Consider the following 21,796-nt stretch of genomic DNA (forward strand, 5'->3'; position numbering starts at 1 on the left):
CTCTGGAGCCCTGGCTGTGTCTCTGGAAAGTCAAGGTGGGGGCAGTGTTGATCTGAGGAGTCCTGCCTCCTCCAGCCTCTAGCCACTCCTGAATTCCTCAGCTCTCCTGTCCCATGTCAGAGCTCCCTGTGAGGAGTGACACCCAGCACCAGAAGGCAAAGGCTGGGGAGTCTCAGAGGAAGCAGACAGGCTTCTAGTCAGACGGAAAACAAAGGGAGCATGCGAGGAAAAGGAGCCCTTCACCTGTGGCTCCTGCCCTCTAAGAGTCAAGAGTTCATCACCACTGAGAAAATTTGCTATGAGGATCGTCCAGAGAAACAACATTCTTTTTATGTAGAGATATTTCAAATAAGTATCTCAAACAGCAATGAATCATGCTTATGTTTTATCATAAAGTATGGTATTTGTGTTAACCTCTCTCCTTTCCTGGTTACGAGCCCAAGATGTTTATAAATGAAATTATGAATTCATTTACAGTCAAAACATACATCTTCATCCCTTGAAACTAGTATGGGAAGCATTCCCTCAGTTCTTATGTCCTATGGTTTGATTTTACCAGCCTGTACACTTCTTTTCAGCATGACTCTGGAAAAACCTAGGATTTCATTTACGAGAAAGAGAGAGAGAGAGAGAGAGAGAGAGAGAGAGAGAAATCCAGTGGTGGTGGTGCACACCTTTAATCCCAGCACTCAGGAGGCAGTCAGGAGGATTTCTGTGAGTTCGAGGGCAGTCGGGTCTACAGAGCTGGTTCCAGGCAAGCCTGAGCTATCTATCTTAAATAAAGAAAAATGAAATAAATGATTAGCAGGGCATGAGGGTGCACACCTTTAATTCAAACATTCAGGGGGCAAAGGCAGGCAGATCCCTGAATTTGAGACCAGCCTGGTATACAAGTAGAGTTTCCGGACAGACAGGGCTACACAGAGAAACCCTTTCTCGAAAACAAACAATAATAAATAAAGAGAAAAGAAAAAGAGGAAATCCTTTCAACAGGGCCGGGGGTATAGTTTAGTAGGTACAATGCTTGCCTGGCATGCAATGCATAGAGCTCTGGATTCCAGTCCCAGGACCACCTAACTGGGCAAGGATGTGTATGCCTGTAATCCCAGTACTCGGGAGGCAGAGGTTGAAGATCATCCTCAGGTTCAAGGCTGGCTTGAATTCTCATGGGCTACAAGAAACTCTGTCTCAAAAAAAATGAAAGAAAGAAAGACAAAAGGGACTAACTGAAGAGAAGTTGGGAAAAAAAGAAAGATAAAAGGGAAGGAAAGAAGAAAGAAAAGAAAGGAAAGGAAAAAAAGGGAAAAGAACCCATTAAAGAGTACTAACTTTAGAAGCCCCTAAAATCATAAGTGTGACTACTGTTAAGTGGGGGTTCTCTTTTGAGGGGCCCATACTCACACTTGTAGTGTGCGCCCTTAGCGCTCCTACACTGAGGTGGGAGGCAGACAGGATAACTAACGCCGGAAGCTTTCCAGTCAGCCAGTCTGGAGTGCACAGCACTGCTGCAAACAAGAAAGACCCTGCCTCAAAGGAGGCAGAAAGTGAGAAGCAACACTCGGTTGTCCTCTGAGCTTCATGCATGTTGTGTGGTACACGTGTGTACCATCACACACACAAATACATACACACACACACAAATACATACACACACATAAATACAAATACACACGCGCAGATACACACACATACATATACACAAATACATATACACATATACACACACCACAATACACACACATACTCACAACAACAACAACACTTCCTCCAACAAACCATTTTTTTAACAGACTCCAGCTCTGCTTCACCCTGGCTGGGCCTGAAACCCTTTTCTGCTGTGTAGTGAGAACCCAGCTCCCCCGAGGGGAGGCCTCTGACCGGCTGGCTCCCCAGGCTGCTGAGGCACTGTGGAGCTGTGTCTCTGGCTCCTGCTCCACTGCTGCTGATATGTCTAGGTTCTTGTTACCCTCAGCAGGCAAAGGTGCTTGCCACCAAGTCTGACAACCTGAGTTTGAGCCTAGAACCCATGGGATAGAAAGAACCAACTCTTGAAGGTCATTCTCTGGGCCTCCACACAAGCACAAGTATGCCCATGTACATACATGTGAGAAAACAGTCTAAAGGGCTCACTTCAATCCAGTCATCATCTGAAGTGGAGAACTCACTGAGACCTTGAGTCGCTGCCTGAGGCTGGAGAAAAGTCTTGGGCGATTGCTCTGCTAGGTCAGGAAGTCAGCTGAGAATCTGGCCCCACACCTAGCCTCCATGTGGTGGGTTGAACCAGGATGACCCCTGTAGGTTCAAATATTTGAACACTTGGGCCCCAGTTCATGGACCTGGAATATTCGGGTCAGATGAGCCGGGAGAGCACAGGGGCTGGCGTGGTTGATTAAAGCAACGATCTACAAATGGCGGTCAGGCCTCCAGTTCCTCCATGCTTGGCATAAGCAAGAGACTAACACTTGAGAAAGTGTCACAGCCCGCTTCCTCTGGTTCCTTCATGCAAGGAGAGTCAAGTGAGGCAGCAGAGCCTCCAGGGTGAGTCACGTGGGAGGAGCCCCAGTGAAAGGCTGACTAGAAAGGGCTGTAGCTTTCTTCCTGTTGCTGTGAGAAAATGCCCTGACAAAAAGCAACCTAGGGGAGAAAGGGTTTGTTTCAGTGAAATTCCAGTTTACAGCACATCATTGCATGGAAGCCCTAGCAACAGGAGCTTGGGATGACTCTCATATCATGTCCACATCAAGAAGAAGGAATTCATTTATGAATGCTTGTTTGCTTGCTTTCTTATGACTGGCTTGATTTCTACACCCGTTTCGTTTTTTTTTTTTTTTTTTGAGACACGGTTTCTCTGTATAACTTTGGCGCCTATCCTGGAACTAGCCCTTGTAGACCAGGCTGCCCTCAAACTCACAGAGATCCGCCTGCCTCTGCCTCCCGAGTGCTGGGATTAAAGGTGTGCCCCACCACAGCCTGACTAATTTCTACACTCTTATGCAGTTAGAAACTCCCATCTTAGGGAATGGTACCCACCCATGGTGGGCTGGATCTTACATGACCACAGGCCAACCCTATACAGACAACTCCTCACCGAGACTCTCTTCCCAGATAACTTTAAGTTGTGTCCAGCTGACAAAACCCCTCATCGCAAGCATCTTCATACACTATGAGATGGAGGTAGGGCACTCAGATTGGCAACACCCCGGGGTTCTGAGTCAGAGTTGGGAATGTGTAGGATTTTTCCCTCCTCCTAAACAGGAAGTTCCCAGCAGAGGGACCTGGAGGAGAGAAAGACAAAGACAAAACAACTGGCTGCTCTCACACAAAGGACACAGCAGCTGTGTGGGCACCTGAGTCTTTGACAGCAGGCCCAGTGAAGGAGAAAAAGCATGGGCTTTTGTGGGGCCATGAGCCAAGGGCAGCTGTCCTCTGGGTACACCCAGAAGGCCTGTGCTGTTGCCACTGTCTGTAAGACTGGAGCCAGGATCCTTAGCTCTAACCAGAATGCGACTCAAGCATCATAGCAGCACACATGGCATTTCTGACAACAAGGAGCTTCCTAGAGTCTGGATGCAGAAAGGTCCCCAAAGGCTCACCTGCTAAAGGCTTTAACCACAGGGTAGCACTGCTGAGAGGTGATGACATACTTAAGGGAAAGTTTGGGTCCTGGGGTCTCACACTGTTGAGAAGGTAATAGGATTCTTGTCTCTTCTTGTTCATTTGCTTTCTAGCCTTGAGGTGAGCAGTGCAGTTTCACCATGAGCTACCTGCCACTACCATCCGGCCCCTCACCAGCGACCTGAGGGCAATGGGCCCAGTGGTGTATGTGTGGGAACCTCCAAACCAGGAGCTGTTGCTCAAGTTCCTTCCCAGGGGCTGCAAGCCACCTCCACTTCCTCCCGAGGTCCAAGAAAAGCAGGATTCACCCAGGGTTCACTCTGGGGAACCAACCAATGGGGTTACTGGACTTTCTTACAGAACAAAAGTGAGGGGTTACCTACCGGGTATGAGCGGTCCTCCCTCACAAGGTCTTTACCCAGCACCAGGTATGAGTGGTCCTCCCTCACAAGGTCTTTACCCAGCAGGATGAGGGCTTCCCCATAGCCTCACAGATGGAGCCCCCCTTCCCCTAGTTGGGGAACTAACGCCCCATACTGGCTTCTTCAGGGGCACCCATGTGTCTCTGAAATAAGTCTCTGAATCTCCACAACAGCCTTGTAAACAAAGCCTTTCTAAGCGGGTTGGGCAGAGCAGCAGTCCTAAGTCCTGAGCCACCATCTCCTAGTGAATAGTGAGAGGGACTGTGGGATGACCCTGGTGAAGCATTTGGGAGTCCATTGTCATCTGTTTTGAGCTGTGTCCGGCGATTACAGAAGTTTACCACTCAGGAGTCACTAAAGTCAATCGTAAGCAAAGTAACAGCACGGGAAGATTTTATCCATCAGTATTAATTGTTAATTGTTCCCTTTGCAGACCCACAGCGTGGAAAGCAGGCACTAACTTAGCCCTCCATAATCCTCAGTCTCTCTCTCTCTCTCTCTCTCTCTCTCTCTCTCTTTCTCTCTCTACCATTTCACTTCCACACCCTGGAGCTCTTCCATGGAACCTCCCTGTATTTCCCCAACCCCGTGAGCTTGGTGGGGCTGGCTAGACAGCTCAGCCCTGCTCAAGACTAATGGCAAATGAGATCTGGCTGTCCTCTCTGCACCTGCTGCTCAGACTGGTTTCTTGGGTCAGAGAGGCTCTGGGTGGCATTGTAGGTATAGGTAAGACTGTTGCCTCTCCACCCCACACACCTTGCTGTTGGGAAAAGTCCCGGCTGGGCAAACCATTTCCACCCATAGTATATCCTTTTCCAGGCGAGGAAAGGTGTCTGCTTGGTCTTGGAGGGATAATGGCCCACCCCTTGGGCAGCCTTGACCTCCTGCATCTGTGTTGTTTCATCATGGACGCATTCTGTAAATTCCTCTTCTGGCTTTAAAACCTTCCAGGAGTTGGTTAGCACAGAATCTGATTTTTCCGTCATTTTCTTCCCCCCTTAAGAATTAGAGCCTGACACAGATTTTGCCACATTTACCTTCAGGTAACAAAGACAGTCGTCTTCCTCTGCTCTACATTACACTTATCTCTGGGTGGCTCTCACTCTTTACACGCTGGTCTAAGTCCTCCAAAGTCCTCCTTAATCGCCAAAGCCTTTCCTACTCCACCAAAAGACTCAGCAAAGCTGCGAGAGCCCTGTGACGGTCTCCAGGTCCTTGCTCATCAAGTCTTCCTTGAGTCTCTGGTAAACTCCATCCTCTCAGGCCTTGTGACCCAGGCATCATACACTTCTTCCCTCATACCTAGTGCCCTCGGTCATGCCTGTCCCTCCTCTGTTGTCCTCCAGCCCCCGATATCTCTGGGAACCTTAGCTGTTGATGACCAAGCATCTCTAATGGCTCCTGTGAGCCAGTCCGTCAGGGACTGGTTCCACTTGGACCGCCTCAGGCCGTGCAGCCTGTGTCTCAAAGAGGGATACTATGTTGCGCCGTGCCGTTTCTCAGCTTCTGCAACACTCACGTTGATCCCATCTGCCCCACATCCCATAGCATCACAGGCCAGGCCCCGAGAGATTCTCTCATTGCTTGTGTAAAACTTTTCCCTAATTCCAGAAATCCAGCACTGACTATTCTACTACCATGGTCTCTCACACTTGTGACCAGACCACTGAAAAGACCCCTATCTGTGCTGCTTCTTGGATTTTCCTTTTCTCTGTATCCAAGGTCAGACTACTCATGGGTATCTTTTGTTCCTTCTAGGCCATCACCCCCACCCTCATCACTACCTGACTCCTCCCATGGGTTCCAGGTTTTGGGGTCCCACAGATGGCTCTATATTACTGCTATAATCTGTGTCCTCTTCCCCTTTAGGGCCCTTAGATGTAAACAAACAAAGAAACAAAACAAAACAACAACAACAAAAAACAACAGGTCAACCACCTCCATTTCTCTATATCCAATCTACCTGCTAAGTGGGAGGCCAGGGCTGAAGCCAGGCAGCCTCATGCCCCTTTTCCCCTGCATTTCCTCCCTTACACCTGGAGTTTCCTCACCTCCAGAGTTGCCACCATATCAGATAGATCTATTGTCACCCACAGTGACTGCAGTGACTGGGCCTCTGCAGTTGCTGGCTGACACCACAGCAGTCACACTTCTGTGATTGCCCTGGGGGAAGATCCCACCCAGCTAAGCTTCCAGTGTGTGAAGATCCAGTCCTGAGGAGCTTCCTGCTCCTGAAAAGCAACAGGGCACGATCCCTGCAAAGGTGTTTGGAAGGCGGACTCTACCCAAGCCAGCAGCTGAACGCGGGAGTGCCCGGTGCTTCTGGTTTGACGTGAGGAAGGACACAGGAGTAAATTGGCTGTGGAATCTTCCTCCACAATTTCAGAACCTCTGTGGCCAAGTGTGTGGACAGGGGAGTCTCTCCACAGAGGCCCTGAGAGGCCATTTCATGAAGTTTGAGACCCCAGGATGTTGACGATGTCAGAGCCAGGAAACATCTGCCAAGGAGAACTTCACCCAGGAAGTGAAACCAGCCCAGGAGAAAAAAAGGTGTTGTAGGCAGCGAGGCTGTAAGGTGGAGCCTTCTGAGCCCCTGGGCATCGGGCATTTACCGCCAGAAGCTGGTGTTTATCCTCAGCTACTGTCAACAGCTGTGGCTACCCACAGAGCTGCACAAGGCTGGGCCCATTAATTTTCTATCGTGGATGTGGGAGGGGCTCGTAAGGTGCCACTCCACTCCTCCTCAAGGATTATATAGGTAGTTAACCATTGTTGAGAGTTTTTCTTCAATGGTATAGTCGCCCGTAAGTCGCCTACACTCCTATAAATTAGTCTTTGCCCACGCTACTGAAAGTCGCCCCAGTTAAACTCAACAATTCCCCAAGCCACTTGGGTGGAATTGCCTGGGTGGTTGTGTGTTGTTTGCCACTGATGTCCTATTTGAGGTGAACAGATTTTGGAGTGAACAGGGTCTCTCTACATAGCTCTGCCTGTCCTGGAACTCAATTTGTAGACCAGGCTGGCCACCTACAGAGATCCACCTGCCTCTGCCTTCCAAGTGCTGGGATTAAAGGCGTGCGCCACCTTGCCCAGTTCTTCTATTATATCTTATAGTTAACCTATTGTCACACAGTTCATCATGGGGGATACCATAGTGCATCCCCTGATATCTTATAGCTAGTTGCTCTTTTATCATAGTTGACTAGTGGGGTGTGTATCACAGAGGCGACCCTTACATCTATTAGTTAATTAATCTTTCATCAGTCTTATCGTACAGCTGGGGACGGCAGATCACCTTCCCTTACATCTTGTTCCTGCAGGGGCCCAGGCGATTGAAGCTCATGTCGCACACAAGCGCACCCTCTGCTGGTGGCCAAGCTGACAGCCGCTCCTTTGCTGTTTTGACTATTTCTGTTTCCTGTTGGCGGCACACTTCTGAGACTGTCATCCTCAAAAGCAGCTCGGTCATAAAGTCCAACAGAAAGCTCGGAAACAGCAAGCCCGTGTTACCAGGACTGGCGCTGAGTACTGAACTCATGGCACCTCTCACCAGAACCCAGAACTTACATTCACAGACCGCACACAGTGTGGCCTGTGCTCCCAAAGTGAGAGGCATCTAAATTTGGAAGGACAATGTAAGAAGCCAGTGCTACTTATTGAAGTCTCATTTTTTTTTGTTTGTTTTTTCATGGTCACCGGCACTAGTCTCAATTTGGAACAGTTTAAAAACAAAGCAAAGCACTTCAAGGTATTGCTTAGTTTCAGTGTGTCTCAACCATAGAGGAATTCTTTAAAGTCAATCAGTTTGGTTTGCCTGTTTGTTTGAAATAAGGTCCCATTATAACTCAAACTGACCCCAAACTCAGTGATTCTCCTGGCTCTGCAATTCTGGCACTGGGATGTGCAGGCTTCTGCTATAACACCCAGCTCCTAAGTGTTAGAAATAATCTCCAAGGCAAACAAAGGAACACATTATAAACAGCAAGAATAGCGTGGCAAGGCAGTTCTTTTTTGCAAAACGAGTGTGTCAGGACCCAAACCAGGGGAGCAACACACAGGAGCCAATGTGGCTCTGCTATGCCTGAGGCGGGTGGAGACTGCATCTCATCCGATTGGTGGGAACTCAAGTTCACAATCTGATGCAGTTGACTAATCAGTACAAAAGGGAAGTGGAAGGCTCAGGAGATATGAATCTTACCAGGCTAACAACCTGGCATTAAAAGAACAACACCCCCAAACAGGCATCTCGCTTTCTGTTGCTGTGACAAAACACTGTGACCAAGCAACCTGTAGAAGGAAGGGTTTATTGGGCTCACAGTTCCAGAGGGCAAGAGTCCACCACCATCATGGGAGCAGGCAGGCACAGTGACTGGAGCCAGGACACTAAGACATGCTCACCCAAACCACTGCAGGAACTCACATTCTGTGGCAAAGCAAAACGAAATCTTAAACCCAGGATTTATCCCCTCTATGTGTGTGTGTGTGGGGGGGGGGGGGGTTCATCAATAAAACCAATTCATTTTAACACGTTTATTTTTGAAATGGTGTAAAATGAATTATGATTTGTGGCTCAAAATGTGAGCGTTATTGTCACACTGGAACCCATAAGCTCAAGAAAGCTGGATAGGCAGGTATGGTGGTGGGTGCTTATAACTTCCGAACTTGGAAAGCCAAGGCAGGGCATCATGATTTTGGACCATCCTGGGCTATATAGTCAGACCTTGTCCAAAAAGAGAGAAGTATTAACTTACATTTCTGTCATCTAAGTAGTGTTAGGTAGCTGGGGTGGCCTCTTCTCAAAGCTATGGGTACTTTGCTCCTCTATCCTGGGACCTGATGCTAACAGAGAGATGTACACAGCAGAAGGCAGGGATGGCCACATGCGCTGGCTCCTCGCTCCTGAACTCCTGGCTCCACACTGAAAGCCTGGTACTCTTTGGGGTTCAGCTAGAGCAAGGGACAGTTGCAAATTGTACACTAAACACAGCCTTTCACATGGGCCAAGGATTCAGAGTGGGACTTCAATGACACTAGAAACAGGGCTAGGCACTGTCCGATGGGTGTATGTGCTGGATAGTTTTATGTCAACTTGATACAAGCTAAAGTCATTTGATAGGAGGGAATCTTTTTTTTTTGGGGGGGGGGGTTTGGTTTTTTTGAGACAGGGTTTCTCTGTGGTTTTGGAGCCTGTCCTGGAACTAGCTCTTGTAGACCAGGTTGGTCTCAAACTCACAGAGATCCGCCTGCCTCTGCCTCCCAGGTGCTGGGATTAAAGGCGTACTCACCGCCCGGCGATAGGAGGGAATCTTAATTAAGAAAATGTTTCCATAATATCCGGTTTTAGGCAGCCTGGCAGTGGCGGGGTGGTGGTGCCTGCCTTTAATTCCAACACTCAGGAGGAAGAGGCAGGCGGGTCTCTGTGAGGTCAAGGCCAGCATGGTCTACCGAGTGAGTTCCAGGACAGGCAACACAGAGAAACCATGTTGCAGAAAAGCAAGCAAGCAAACAAACAAAAATCAATCGGGCTGTAGGGAATTTTCTTAATTAGTGACCAACGGGGAGGACACAGTCCATTATGGGTGGTGCCATCTCTGGGCTGGTGGTTCTGGGTTCTGTAAGAAAGCAAACCGTAGGCAGGAGAGAAGGCTTAGTGGTCATGAGCACTGGTTGCTCTTCCAGAGGTCCAGAGTTCAATTCCCAGCAACCACATGGTGGCTCAGAACCATCTGTAATGGGATCTGATGCCTAGAAAGACAGAGTACTCATATACATAAATAAACAAATCTTCAAAAAAAAAAAAAAGCCATGAAGAGCAAACCGGTAAGCAGCTCTCCTCGGTAGCCACTGCATCTGCTTCTGCCTCCAGGTCCCTGCCCTGTTTGAGCTCTGTCCTGACCTCCTTTGATGATGAAGAGTGCTGTTGAAGTGTAAACCAAATAAACCCTTTCCTCCCCAACTCCCAACTTGCTTTTTTGTTTTGTTTTGTTTTTGTTTTTCAAGATGTGGTTTCTCTGTAGCTTTGGAACCTGTTCTGGAACTAGCTCTGTAGACCAGGCTGGCCTCAAGCGCACACAGAAATCCATCTGTCTCTGCCTCCCAAGTGCTGGAATTAAAGGCATATGCTACCCCTGCCTGGCTCCCAACTTGCTGTTTGGTTACGGTGTCTCATCACAACAGACCCTGACTAAGGCAGAGTGTTTGTTTGTTATTTGATGTTTTAACCCTGATGGAGCAATGTACGGAGCTAATAGATGATCAAGGTAATAGATGACTTAATAGGAGAATAAAATCCTTTTATCTTACCCTAGTCTGCTAGATTATTCAAATCTGGGCATAGCCCAAGTTAAACTGGGGGTCGGGAGTAGACACCTTCATGTTTGTACCCCATCACCACATCCATAGTGTTAGCAGCTGAGTGAGAACCATGTAAAGAAAAAATCTGGAACACAGTCGTTTTAAAAGGTATGCTGTGGGCTGGAGAGAGGGCTCAGCAGTTAAGAGCACTTGCTGCTCTTGCAGAGATCTGAGTTGGGCTCCTAGCGCCTGTGTCTGTAGGTTCACAGTCACCTGTAATGCCAGGGGACTCGAGGCCCTCCTCTGGCCTCTACAGGGACTTGCATTCACATGCATACACACACACTGGAAACAAAATATCTTTTTAAAAAATACATTAGCAGGACATGGTGATATATGTCTTTAATTCCAGCACTCTAAAGACAGAGGCAGGCAGATCGCTGAGTTCCTGGCCAGCCTGGTCTATATAGTGAGTAACATGCTAACCAGAGATACATAGTGAGATTCTCTCAAAACAAGAAAAACAAAAAGAATCATTCCTGAGTGGGTAGGCCATGCCTTGACTGAGGTAGTTTCTGCTCCAGGCCCTACCCTGTGGGTCATCTTCTATTACCAACCCCTCCCCACTGCAGAAGATGAAACAAAATAAGAAAATAAGATTGTATTGAATTTGGATTTCAGGCAAACAAACCGAAGGAATAAAAGAAGATGGAGGAGGCCCAGAACACTGAGTCCTGACATCGGGGCTGAGGAAGCACAGAGCCAGAGAGGTCTTTGATGGAGGTGTGACTGACCTTAAGACGGTGCAGCCACTTTAGAGGACAGTTTTACAATGCTAGACTGAATGTTTCCGTGTCCTGAGATTAGCGGCTCCCTCTGTTTTTAGAGACAGGGATTTTATGGGGGTCAATTAGGGTAAAACAAAGCCACAGGATCGATGGGATTAGTGCTCTCCTCTCTCCCCTCTCCATCCCTTCTCTGGTGCCTCCCTTCCTCTCCTTTTCCCATGGGAGGGCTGTGGATCAGGCAGTAATCTCTAAGACAAAGCAGGAAACCTGCTTTGCTAGTCCTCTGACATTGGAAAGCAGGTACTGTTGTTTAACTGCTGTTTAACCTGCCCAGTGTGGGGTTTGCTATGGCAGTCCACAAAAGACAGGCAGATCATCCCTAAACACACTCTACCATATGGTTCAGCGAGCTCAGCCCTTGGTATCTGCCCAAATGAGCTGAAATGTATGTCTACACTGAAAATGTATGCCCACACAAGAACCTGCACATGGATGTTTATAGCAGCTAGGTCCACATTTGCCAAATGGAGGAACAACCAAGATGCCCACTAGAAAGAATATAAGGGGAAAAAAACCGCAAAACTGGTACATCCAGACAATGGGAATTATTCAGTGCTAACAAGAAATGAGCCAGCATGCCAGGAGGAGACATAAGGAAACCGATACACACATCACCATGTGAAAGAAGCAATTCTAGAAGGCTGTATTTCAACAACACATATTCTGAAATATGAAATTACAGAAACAGTAACAAGATCAGTGGTCATCTGATCAGTTCACAGCCCACACATGAACATGCATTAGATGTCACAATTCCTCAGACCTCTATGGTTGATTTCTGTCTTTCAAATAAAAATAGAAGTACATATATTTTAAAAGATCAGTGGTCACCAGAGGGTAAAGGGAGAGGGGAACAGGCAGAGATGTGAGCCGTAGTAGAATTAATTGCTCTGTGGGCTACTGCAGTGACAGACACCTGTCACTTTGCATCCACAGAATGTACTGCAGGAAAGAACCCTAACATAAACCATAATTATATTTAACAATTCCAGATTGTTCCTAAATTCTTTCCCAATGGGAAACATAAACAGAATTACCCTTTCTCCTAAGGTGCCAATGACAAGCTGTGAGGCACAATCCCATCAAAGTTCATTCTGGGAAACCAATGAGTTTATTGGGCTTCCTTACAGAACAGAGGTGAGGCTGATTTAGAGGGTGTGGTTGTTCCGCCCCCAACAGGCCACACCTGGAAAGCCTTTGCTCAGCAGGGACGAGGACTTCCCTGTAGCTGCATTGATAAGCCCCCTCTCCTAGTGTTTCCTCAGCCCCTCCCCCTAGCCATGTGCAATTAAGTGCAATCAAGAGTGACACACAACAGGCGGGAGGGAGTGGCTGGCTATCAGGTAAGAGGTTTGTGACCCTCCCCATCCTCCCATGAGGGGAAGTAATTGGTCTACACGCCTAGCTGGGATAATCTTTTCCACGGGGCACAGCTGAACCCCCTAGGATGGTGGTCACTAGTCTTGGAGGACAGTTACTCACAATGCACATAAAAGCATTTAGTATGGCTCTCTCCTCCAGGTCTGACACGATCAAACTACCACACCGAAGCAGAATAGCTGTGACAACTTGTAGGTGATCTCACAGGCGATCTCACAGGCGATCAGGCCAAATGACAGTCTCTCATGCAAGCCGGGTTCACCAGGCCCCGCCTTCCCAGAATTTCAGTTGTTGCGCCTAATAAGGAAATAACTGGCTGACTGATTTTTTGTGTCTCCTTTCTGTGTATTTTCTCAGAGTTTTAGATTTGGGGGCAGGGCTGGGGACGACACAGAGGCCTTTGCTTACAGACATACAATAGGGCAGTCGTTCCCAAAGGGATTACAGCCCTTTTGGGGGGGCCACATATCAGATATCCTATCTATCAGATATTTACATTACAATTCATAACAGTAGCAAAATTACAGTTATGAAGTAGCAACAAAAATAATTTTATGGTTGTGGGTCCCCACAACATGAGGAACTGTGTTAAAGGGTTACAGCATTATGGAAGGTTGAGAACCCCTGCACTAGGGAAACCTGGAATGTTAAGCATACAGGGTTGTTCCTTCGAGGGAAGGAATGCAAAACCTGTTTTCCACCCAGAAGGCTGGAGCTGCTGTGCTTTCTAGCCTGGTGACCTCTGAGCCCTCGGTGTGGCTGGAGACTCTCCAGTAACAGACCCTCCCCCACCTCCTCCAGGTCCTCCCCTACCAGAACCTTCCCCACCTCCCCCAGAGCCTTCTCATCAGCTTGTTCTTCTCAGTCACTGTGTAGAACCCATCTTTGTGGAAGGTGCCACATCTATTTTATGACAAGTTTCGACGTAACCACAGCTGTGTGTCTCTTACTTTGTTCCCCAGAGAGATTTACGTTTGCTTGGTTATGCCGATGGGGCTGAGTTAATCGCTCATCCATCGCAAGGATCTATCGTTTTCACAAGCTTGTGCTGTTTAAATACGCCTCAAATAAACTCCTGCAGTTTGATCCAACGTTGGCTACTGAGTTGTGTTGTGCTGAATGGCCTTCTTGTCTCCCGAAGCTTGTCACTTTGTCACCACGCAGGTCCCAGAGACCCTGCATGTGTGTACGTATGTGTGTGAAATATGTATGTGTACGAGGATGTACACACCCCTATGTGTGAGCATATGGAAGTCCAGCGTCTTACTTTATAACGCTCCACCTTTTTTTTGTTTGTTTTTGTTTTTTGAGACAGGGTTTCTCTGTAGCTTTGGTGCCTGTCCCGGAACTAGCTCTTGTAGACCAGGCTGGCCTCGAACTCACAGAGATCCGCCTGTCTCTGCCTCCTGAGTGCTGGGATTAAAGGCGTGCGCCACCACCGCCCAGCTTATTTTTTGAATTAAAGTTTCCCATTGAGCCTGAAGCTCCAGGTTCTGCTAGACTGGCTGGGTAGCACGCACCTGGGTTCTGCACCTCTTTGCCTTTCCCAGCGCTAGGGCTACAGATACGCACTGCCGCTCCAGGCTTTTTAAAAAATATACTTATTTTATTGTATGTGTCCGTATGTCCACCGAGTGCGTACAGGAGCCCATGAAGGTCGGAAGAGGCACTGGATCCCCTCAAAATGGGGTCACAGACAGTTGTGAGCTGCCATGTGGGTGCTGGGAACTGAACGAGTGAGTGTCCTCTAAGAGCAGCCAGCGCACTTAACTGTTGGGCCATGGCTCCACCCGCTGGGTTTTCATGCAGGTGCTTGAGATGCGCAGTCCTGTCCTCACACTTGCCCAGCAGCCCATACAAAGTCAATCCTCTCTCCAGTTCTGAGGTTTTGTTGTTGTTAGACATTTGTTTTAGACTTGTTATGGGAGAGGGGGCCCTGCACCTTGCCTGGCAAAACAGTAGAATTGGCCCTGGCAATATGAGTGAGGGGAACCCGGACCTAAGAGCCCAAAAGCAGAAGAACTGGCCCTGCTCCTTGCTGCAGGCTGCATCAAGTGAGTGAGTCAAGGCAGTGCTGGAGGGCTTGCCTAGGATGAGGGAAATTAGCAAACTGACCAACCCAGCTACCACCCAGGCCCAGAACCAGGGCTATGGGGTGCCCCACCCCAACATCCACCTCATCTATGAACTGTTGGAGCGTGGGAAGGGGGTGAACCTACAGATCCAAAACAGCAGGATCTCCATGACACAGGACAACCCAAGAGGAGCCCCAGCGAGAGCCCATGATCAGTGGCGGCAGAAAGGAGAGGTCTTGAACCAGACCTACGTCTTTTAATGAACACTGCAGTAAAGATGACTGGACCAAAGGTAAACTGTGTGACTCAGTGAGTCACACTACAGCCACCGCAACACAATTCTTCTTTTTATTTTTGTTTTGTTTTGTTTCTTTGTTTTGTTTGTTTTGGGGGGGGGGTTACAAGGGCAGAAGGGATGGGGAGATGAGTGGGATCAGAATGGATGGTGTGAAATCCACAAAGAATCAATAAAAGTTTTAAAAAAAAAACAAAAAGGAACATCCGTAATGTTCCTAGAGAACCAAAGATGCATAGCAACTGTTTCAATGGTTTAGGGAGGGGGTTGGTCAGCCATTGGAAAGTTCTCAGCTCCCCTAGGGCTTGGGGACCTGAACTTTACTTCACCCTGCAGGTAAAATGGAGTCTGAAATCAAAATGGCAGTACTCGGGCCAAGGTGCTTTTGCCTTCTCCTTTCAGTCAATTTTTGTGTGTGTGAGTGTTTGCCTGCATGCATGGCCTGGAGCCTGAAGAAGGCAGAAGAGGGGACTGGGCCCCTTGGAACTAGATTACAATACAGGTGGTTGTGAGCCACAACATGCATGCAAGAAACTGAACCCAGATCCCAGATCCTTTGAACCACTGAGCTGTCATTCCAGCCCCTGTTGTCACTTATTTACTTTGTTTTATTTATTTATTTGGTTTTTTGAGACAGGGTTTCTCTGTAGTTTTGGAGCCTGTCCTGGAACTAGTTCTTGTAGACCAGGCTGGTCTCAAACTCACAGATATCCACCTGCCTCTGCCTCCCGAGTGCTAGGATTAAAGCGTGCACCACCACCACCTGGCTCCACATATTTATTTTAAAAGATCAGTTATGTACCCATACACAGACACACACCCATATACGCTAGGGTGAGTTTTTCCCTGACAAGCTAGTGTCCTCTGAGAACCTCAACTGAGAAGATGCTTCCATCATACTGGCCTATAGGAAAGTCTGGGGGCAGGGATATTCTTCATTAATGATTGATGTGGGAGGGCCCAAGCTACATGGACAGTACTAGCCCTGGGCTAGTGGTCACAGCAGCAAAAGAAAGCAGGCTGAGCAAGTCATGGGGAACAAGCCAGTAAGCAGCTTTCCTCTGTGGCCTCTGCTTCAGTTTCTGTCTCCAGGTCTCCCCATCCCCCACCACCCCACTCCACCTCTCTCCCTACCCCCCACCCCCACCCCACCCCTGGTGAATGCCTGCCCTGGCTTAAGTCAGTAATGAAGTGTGACATCAAAGTGTAAGCCAAATAAATCCTTTCTTCCCCAAGTTGTTTCTGGCCATGATGTTTAATCGTAGCAATAGAAACCAAGTTAAGACATATATAACTAAAAATAAAAACAAATGAAAAATAATAAGGTGGAGAGTGACTATAGAAAACACCCAACATTGACCTCTGGCCTCCACATGCACACACATACACACAAACAAAACTTATTAACCAATTTTAATAAAGTTATGTGACACTCCTTACATCCCTGAAATTTTTAAAAAATAGTTATTTATTGTGTGTACAATGTTCTGTCTGTGTGTATGCCTGCAGGCCAGAAGAGGGCACCAGACCTCATTACAGATGGTTGTGAGCCACCATGTGGTTGCTGGGAATTGAACTCAGGACCTTTGGAAGAGCAGGCAATGCTCTTAACCACTGAGCCATCTCTCCAGCCCACATCCCTGAAATTTTAGGGTAATGATTTGTGTATTTATTTGTGCATGTGGAAGTGTACTCCGAGAAAGAGACTGCAGGTGCAGAAGCCAGAGTCCCCTGTAGAGAGTGGGGACAGATGGCCTCTTTCCTCTTCCCATTTTATTTCTTCTTGTTTTAGAGACAGGGTCACTCCACGTATATAGAGCAGGACAGCACGTTCAGCCTGCCGCACCCTCTCAAGTGCTGAGATTAAAGGCATGCAACACTCTGCCTGGCTCTTCAATCTTATCTGTCTGTCTGTCTGCCTGTTCATCCATCCATCCATCCATCGTGTGTGTGTGTGTGTGTGTGCGTGCGTGCGCGCGCGCGCGCACCGCGCGGTGCATTTGTGTGTGTATATGGTCAGAAGAAATCCTGGAGTCCTTTTTCTCCTTCTACAATATGGATCCTGCAAATCAAGCTTAGCTCATCGCTCTTGGAGGCAAGCGGCTATCAAGCCATCTCTCCATGCTGGCTTCTTTTGCTAAAAAGCACTTAAATCCCAGTACTTAAGAGGCAGAGGCAGGCGGATCTTTGGTCTACAAATTGAGCTCCAGAACAGAAAGGGCTGTTACACAGAGAAACCCTGTTTCCAAAAGCAAAAAGAGAAAGTTCTCGAATGGAACCCAAAGCTGTACAAACGTTAAGGAAGTTTGAACACCCCGCTTTTCCTTTGTTTTTTCTTTTCTTTCTGCCCAACTCTCTTTCTAATCTGTTCATCCCCATAATTACATTATCCTCCAGCACACGCTGAATGAAAATTCTTTAAGTTCCTTTCACTGGGTAAAGAGTCCAATCTCTTCACAGGCTCAAGAACCAAAGCTTGCTAGGTTGCGCTGTACTTAGTCCACATCGGACTGTTTCACCCGGTGGGAGTGCGGTGGGAAGCCGCAAGCTTATGGGATCCAGGGTCCAGCGCTTTCTCAGCGACGTGCAAACAGCACCATCGCCCTTCTGCCCTCTTGCGGCAGGCACCATAGGCATTCCAGACTTCCCTCCTGCAGCAGCTCCAGATGTTCTGGCCACCAAGACTCAGCCCAACGCAGCACTTAGCCACCCAAGCCGGGTTTCCTCAGACGAGGTGGCTGCCGATAGCCGGGGTGCGTATGTGCGCGCGGGTGTGTGTGTGTTTGCAGCTTCCCAGCCCACAGACACCCAGCCTTCAGGCTCCCCAGTTTCTCCCGCAAGCCCAGCCTACCTCACGTCGGTCCCCACGCTCCGCGGACCAAGCTCCCCCGCAGAACCAGATCCCAGTTTTCTGCACCCAGCTCCCCAAACTCCAAACCAGCTCCCCAGTCCCACAGGTGGCCATCACTTCCAGTTTCTCTGCTCCCTAGCTCCCCAGTTCCTGACTCCCCAACTCCCTAGCTCCTATCACCGCTGCATTTCATCCCCGCAGCTCCCTAGCCCGCTTCTTCTAGCAATCCCCCCCACCTCAGCCCCCACCCCACCCCAGCCAGCAGGGCGCGGTCGAGAGGAAAGTGGGACAGACACGGCCAGCTGGGGGCGCTTCTGCCTTGCGGTTCCTGCAGCTCAGGAATTTTCCACCCCCGGAACTCCTAAATTGTTCTACCATTAGCTGATTTAAAAAAAAAAAGAAAAAGAAAAGAAAAGGAGAGGGAGAAGGAGGGAGGGGGGAGAGAGAGAGAGAGAGAGAGAGAGAGAGAAATGGATCTATTAAAAAGAGCTCTGATGGGTCAAGTTCACTTAGGTAACAATACAAAAATACTGCCAATCAAGAATGCTAATGCTAAAGGAGTCTGGCTGCAGAGCCCAGGAAGCTTGCTCTCTTCCTAAGCCAAATGTGCTTTGGTATGGGGGGTCAAGCCTCTGTCACTGAACTGCACCCAACCAACGATGGAAGTTTTCCGGGACTTAAATTCTGATTCAGATGCACAAAAAGATACACAACAGCTCCATAGTGAGACCCTGTTTCAAACAAAGAAAACAAAAGGGACACATATAAATGTAACACAATGTCGCAGAACATTTTCCTTACTTTTACAATAGTTTGTTGTTCCTCACTGAGAAGTAGGCAGAAGCAGTTGTGCATGGTGGTTCTGTGCCTTTAATCCAGCACTGGGAAAATAGAGGCCTCTCTCTCTGAGTTCAAGACCAACCAGAGCTATATAATGAGACTCTGCTCCCCCCCCCCCACCAAGGCACAACAAAAAGGAAGCAATGAAACACACGGTGGGGTTGAGGCTGTGTGGTAGGGACTCCTGTTTTCTACTTCTGAGCATGTTTAGATGTTGCTAATTAGATAGGAGTTAGCGTTTATCCTGGCATGGAAGCACACACTTGTACCCTTGTAACCCATCACCCAGTTGGCCATGCTGAGAAGACTGGTGCAGGCTCAAGGCCAGTCTGGGCTACACACTGAGTCTCTGTATCCACTACATTGATTTTAGAGTTCACATAAGAAGGCACAATCTATAGGAGACAAGGCAGCACTTGGGAGAGAATTAAAGTTGTCCTCACACCATGATGTAACTGGCAGACGGGACGAGTGTGAAGGAGTTGCCCGGCTGGCGTGAGCATGTGCTTTGTACACGTGGAATCTTTGGCTTCACGCCCAGTTGTCAAGTGACCCCCCAAAAAAGGGAACTGCTTTCTCGTTACAGTCAAGTCACTCCCAAGATGGCCACTGTCAGCACCCCCTTTCCATCTGCATGTGCACGTGCGTGTGTGTACACACACCCACAAACCCCATTCCTGCATTAATAAATGTGTTAGTGTTTGGTCACTGCACCAAAATAACCTGAGAAAATTCAACTTGCAAAGAGGAAAGGTTGACTTTGGCTCACAGTTTCCGAGGGCCTGTGGTGGCAGAGTACATCACAGCCAGAGGAGGCTAAAACTGCTCATCCCATGACATCCAGGAAGCAAAGACACAGAGAAGGACTGAGGCTGCAATAGTCCCTTTAAGGTGGTGCCCCCAACGTCCTAGCTTTCTTCTAATGGGCCCATTTCCCAAAGGTTCTAAACCTCCCGATAGCACTATGGTCTGGAAACCTTCCACTCATGGGCTTTGGGGAGACATTCTAGATCCAGAGTCCACAGAAAGTGAAACTAACCATATATCCCCTAAAATCCCTGCTGACCGTACTTGAGGCTGTTTAGACCAATAGGGACCTGTAAAAGCCTCAGGGGAGCCAGGCAATGGCAGCAGACACGCATATTCCCAGCGATTGGTCAGTAGAGGTGGGGTGGGGTAGGGTGTGTGTGTGCGTGCGTGCGTGTGTGTGCGTGTGTGTGCGCGCGCACGCGCGCGAGCGTGTGTGCGTGTATATTTCATCCTGGGCCACATAGATATAGTGAGAACAGCCTGGGATAAGCCTGTAATAACAAACAAACAGCAGAACATTCACAAGCAAAACCCTCAAGATCATCAGTGGCTCCTGGAAAAAGCATGTGCCACACGGGGAGGAGCACGGCCAAGATGCAAGGCAGAAACACTCCTGTGGGGACCAAGGCTCCCAGTTCACAGCCCCAACCGAGCTTCCAGCCAGCAGCTAACAAATGTTCCTCACCCACTCCCACCTCGGAAGCACAGGAACCCAATTAAACTTATTTTCACACAAACAATGGATAGTTTTTAATGTAAGTATGCGCCAAATTTCTGGAATGTTCCTGCTCATTAAAACAAAACAAAGCAAAAAAAAAAAAACCAGAAAATGAATTTCACTGTTTTCTAGCTTAACCGAGTGCCCTATCTTGCTTTGCAGCCTTCAGCAAAGAGTTTCCTTTGGCTGCAGAGTACTCAGCCCAGGTGAAAGGCAAAGGCCAGGGCTGCTCGGTCACTCCTGTGCTAGGGAGCAGTCCTGAGTGCTGGTCTCAGTGCTCCAGTGCCAGGCTGACAGCAGGGACTAGTCCCAGTTCAGTGTCCATCTCTCTCCTTCCTTCCTTCTTTCCTTCCTTCCTTCCTTCCTTCCTTCCTGTCTTCACTGACTTCCTAGGGCTACTTCCCCAAGAAACTCCTTGCACCCAAATTCCCACTTTGAGAGGAGGAAGTGACCTTAGAAGCAGCAGTCAGGGTTCAGGTTCACTGAGCACTTTCTAGACACATGTTTGGGGTGTAGTAACTCACTCCTTTCCAGCACCTTCTGCAGAATCTTCAACCCACTTTCCCTGAGAAGAAACTGAAGCAGAGGCCAAATGACTCAACATTTGCAGGATCCACAGCCAAGAGGAGGCAGGAGAGAGGAGGACAGGTCAGAGGTCCTGCTTCTCTTTGGGGCATCATTGTCTGAATCATGCACCAGTTCGGAGCTATTATCCACAGTGGGGAACATTCTAGCACAGCCCTTGATGCCTACGCCCACATGGGGTGGCTGTGAGGCCCTACAGAGTAGATTTCCCTCACCACCGCCAAACAATTTGCCAAGTGGTTGCATAAGACAAGCAAATCTTTTTTCAGCTTTTACTTTATTTTTGTTGCACATCCTGAATACCTGTAAGCTTTTTTTGGGGGGTAGGGGCAGATTCTGACTACAAAGCCCAGGCTGTCGTAGGAGTGCTGGGTTACAGGAATGCCCCACTGAGCCTGGCCGCGGGTGCCTAGAAACTATTTCCATTGCAGTGGTGTAGACTGTCTTTCCCGCAGGCTTCTGTTCTGACCTCACCTTCTTGGCAACTTGTCTTGTTATGTATTCTTCAGGTTGTAGTCTTTTGCTTAAAGAAGGGCCTTGTTGCCAAGGGTGGTGCCACAGGCCTGTAATCCCAGCACCGAGGGAAGCTAAGGCAGGAGGCTGTTTGGGCAACATAGCAAGGCCCTTTTTTAAGAAAAGCAACAAAATGAAAAAAAAAAAAAAGACCTTGTATATTCAAGAAGCTTCAGGCAGGGTGAACCCCAATAAACCTCTAAAGTGGCTGGTGGTGGCTGTGACTGTGACCTTGTCCTGAGCAAAGATAGGGTTCACAGCAAAGTTCCTGCCACGTCCCTGCTGGCAGAGGTGGGCGGGGCAGAGTGTAGGCGGGAACCTGGAAGTGGCAGGTTCCTGGCCCCTCTCAGTCGGCTGCCAGACACACAGGTGGGGAAGTTTCGGGCCCCGAGGGAAAGGGTTTTTACTCCCATTGAGAGCCACCGTGGAGTTTTGTGGTAATAAGGCTGCTGAGCAACGGGTGAGTGGAAAACAGGAGCTTGTTTCCTTCAGATGGCAAGGGCAGGAGTGGAGTGGTGGGACAAACGGTCCGAGGAGGATGGTTTAGAAG

The 21,796-nt window shown here is 48.5% G+C and overlaps 1 long non-coding RNA gene across 1 annotated transcript in view; it reads right to left on the reverse strand.

The window, feature by feature from the left end:
• LOC121456222 overlaps positions 1–17,805 on the reverse strand; it is a 30,214-nt gene extending 12,409 nt beyond the window's left edge. Inside the window, exon 1 of the long non-coding RNA XR_005975616.1 lies at positions 17,781–17,805. This is a non-coding gene — a long non-coding RNA (uncharacterized LOC121456222). The remainder of the gene's footprint in view (positions 1–17,780) is intronic.
• Between the last annotated feature and the right edge of the window lie 3,991 nt (positions 17,806–21,796).

This window comes from Microtus oregoni, unplaced genomic scaffold (assembly GCF_018167655.1).
Source record: "Microtus oregoni isolate MIOR12 unplaced genomic scaffold, Mior012 000015F_ref0000493, whole genome shotgun sequence".
Classification (NCBI taxonomy): Eukaryota; Metazoa; Chordata; class Mammalia; order Rodentia; family Cricetidae; genus Microtus; species Microtus oregoni.